General features: G+C 49.4%; 1 protein-coding gene across 7 annotated transcripts in view; it reads right to left on the reverse strand.

Moving 5' to 3' along the window:
* KRAS (KRAS proto-oncogene, GTPase) overlaps nucleotides 1-376 on the reverse strand; it is a 26,775-nt gene extending 26,399 nt beyond the window's left edge. For 6 of the 7 annotated variants that reach the window (XM_026066848.1, XM_026066852.1, XM_026066849.1 and 3 more), the window contains exon 1: nucleotides 135-376. The gene's annotated coding sequence lies outside the window, so the exon portion shown is untranslated. The remainder of the gene's footprint in view (nucleotides 1-134) is intronic. The other variant, XM_026066846.1, reaches the window with a different exon arrangement.
* Nucleotides 377-2,646: the final 2,270 nt, after the last annotated feature.

Genomic DNA, 2,646 nt, shown 5'->3' on the forward strand with positions numbered 1-2,646 from the left:
GGGGGGGGGGTCCCGCCGGGGCGGGCATCACCGGCCGCAGGGGGTGCCCGGCTCCAGGAAGCCGCTGCCGACGCTTCCCCCTGCCTCACCTCGGGAGAAAGAGAGGGGGTGGGGAGGAAGGGGGAGGGCGGTACCTGCCTGGCGCTGCGCGGGCCGCGGGAGCACACCGGTGCGCCCCTGCCCTGCCCTGCCCGCCCCCGCCGCGGCGGCCGCTCCGCGTCCCTCTCCGTCCCGGTCTGAAATGGCGGGGGACGGCGAGGGCTGGGGCTGGAGCTGCCGAGGGAGCCGAGCGCCGAGTGGGCGGATGAATGCGATCGATGCGCTCCGCGCTCCCCCACCCCTGCGGCAGCCGCGGGAGGAGAAGGGGAAGGGGGAGCTCCCCGCCCACTGACTCAGGCGGGGCGGGGCGGGGCGGGGCGGGGCGTGCGGGCGCGCGCACGGGCACCGGCGCGCGGGGTGGAAGGGGCGGGGCGCGGCAGCGGTTGCTCGCGCGGGCGGCAGAGGCGGGGGGGAGGGGGCCGGGGCCGCTCGCGTGGCCGCTGGGGCTGAAAGCTCAGGGTAGGGGGACCGTGTTGGGGGAGAGGGTAAATAAGTGTGATTTCAGTGTTTGCTGCTTCCCCGCGGCGGGGACGCGCGGCCCGGGCCCTGCCCACCCGTCCCAACGGCCGGGGCCCTGCTCTGCCACCCGCCCTCAGCCCAAAGGCACCCGCTGCCGCGTCGCTCCGGGCACAGGGCAGGTAGGAAAAGGGGCTTCCGTGTCTGTGTAAGGCTTTATACCGGTTTCTAATCAGGAGGCTCTGTTTGCTGTTGGGCAAGGTGGAGCGAAAGAAGCTCACTGTGTAAACAAGAAAACGTTTTTATCCTTACTGGGTCAAGAAGAGGTCATAAAAGCAGAATTACTGTAAAACTTAAATACCTATTGATGTTTTAATAATTTCAGTATTTAATAATTTTCAAAATTAAATGCAAGGCTTTTATTAATTACCAGTGTGCTCTGTACAACAGTTAATAAACACATATTTTTAGAGGCAAGTTAACAATTGCCCAGTGAAGCTTACTTTCTCATTAAAAGGCCAAAAACTTAATTCCCTTTAATTGATCTAATTAGATCTACTGCATAGGTCATTCCTAAGCTTGTGTTATATCCAAAGTGGTATGAATTTTCTGAAGTGTTTATGTCGTTTGGTCTAAGACATAGCAAATTCAAGCTTATTCCTAGGGTAACTCCAGTGATGTCAACTGGGTTACACCAGGGATTAATTTGGCTGGTTCTGTTTTCTCCTTTAGGTTGGAAGGTCAAAAATAAATACATTGTGTCTACCCAAGAATTTTAATTTAAAAGGCTGGAGCTTTGTTCTCTGTAATTGTGTGTGACAGAACTTCCAGCTTCTTTCGTTCTCAGTACGCATCCAAGGCACTGCACTTTTGGGCAGCATCCATCTGAGCATGTAAGGCATTAACCCTTTGGGACAATGCCATCTAATTTGAAAGCTGTGTTCCTGTGATTAATTCATGCAAATAAGCCAAAGCCCCAGTGCTGCTGTTCAATGCTACTCCCCGATGCTCAGGTATTAAGACTCAGGTGGAAAACAGATGTTTTTGAGCAGCTGTGTGAAAATTTCTCTTCAAACAGAGCCTAGGAAAGATCAGATGAGCTGTTTTCCTTGTATTCTTGAAGCCAGTCTTTTCTGTCATTGAAATCGGTGACAGAAATCCTATGGACTCCTGTGGGACCTTGTGTAAAGATTCTTATACATCGGGAAGCTATATATCATCATGAACTAAAAAAAAAAAAAAAAAAAGGAACTTGGGAAGCTGTCCAAGATCCCTTTTTCTCCTCTCCCAGTGATTTCAGTGTTAGTGACCTGGTTATTTTTGTGTTAAATGCTCTTATTAGATTGTTTAAATTAGATTGCCGTAATAAAAAATCACAAAAATACATGTAACTGTAACATATGAAATCATCTCACAAGTTAAAGTTAAAACTGAATGATGCAGATTGCTTATGAAGTGGGCTATCTCACATGAGCAGATGCCAAAACCAGAAGAAAGCCCCGCTTTCAAAGAACAAGTAGCCTGGTGGTAAAACCACAAGCCTGGGATGTGGGAAACCCACATTCCAATCTGTGGTGTGAAACAGGCAAAGAAAGGATTTGAATGCGGATGTTCAGTAACCGAGGTAAATGCCCTGATCAGCTATTTTAGGATAGCAGGATCTCACTTTTGTGTTATGCCCCCCCCCAGGAAAACTATTTGAAGTGTTGTGGCTCATCATAACGCAATGGGAAAATGCCTGTGTAACAGGAAAGCGTGCACAGTTCTGCACATAGTACTGGTGTTCCACAAACAACTCTGATGGTTTGCTCTGATCTACAGAACTTTGTATGGGTAGAAGCTGTTCATCCTTAAACCCACACAGTCACAGTTGGAATCAGAAAAGTATCCAGAGAGAGGCTTAGGTAGATCCTTCTCTGTAAAAACTTTAGGTCTTGATTACAACTTGAATCTCCATATTTTGTACTATCTCAGTTAAATATAAAAACTGTAATTTTGCAAGGAGTTGGAGGGGAAAATGAATTGTTGAGATTCTGGAAAAAGTGGAATGCAAAGCTTCTTGATTTTTTGTTGACTGCAGATTTGTTTCTA

This window comes from Apteryx rowi, unplaced genomic scaffold (genome assembly GCF_003343035.1).
Source record: "Apteryx rowi isolate R43461 unplaced genomic scaffold, aptRow1 scaffold_25, whole genome shotgun sequence".
NCBI classification, from domain to species: domain Eukaryota; kingdom Metazoa; phylum Chordata; class Aves; order Apterygiformes; family Apterygidae; genus Apteryx; species Apteryx rowi.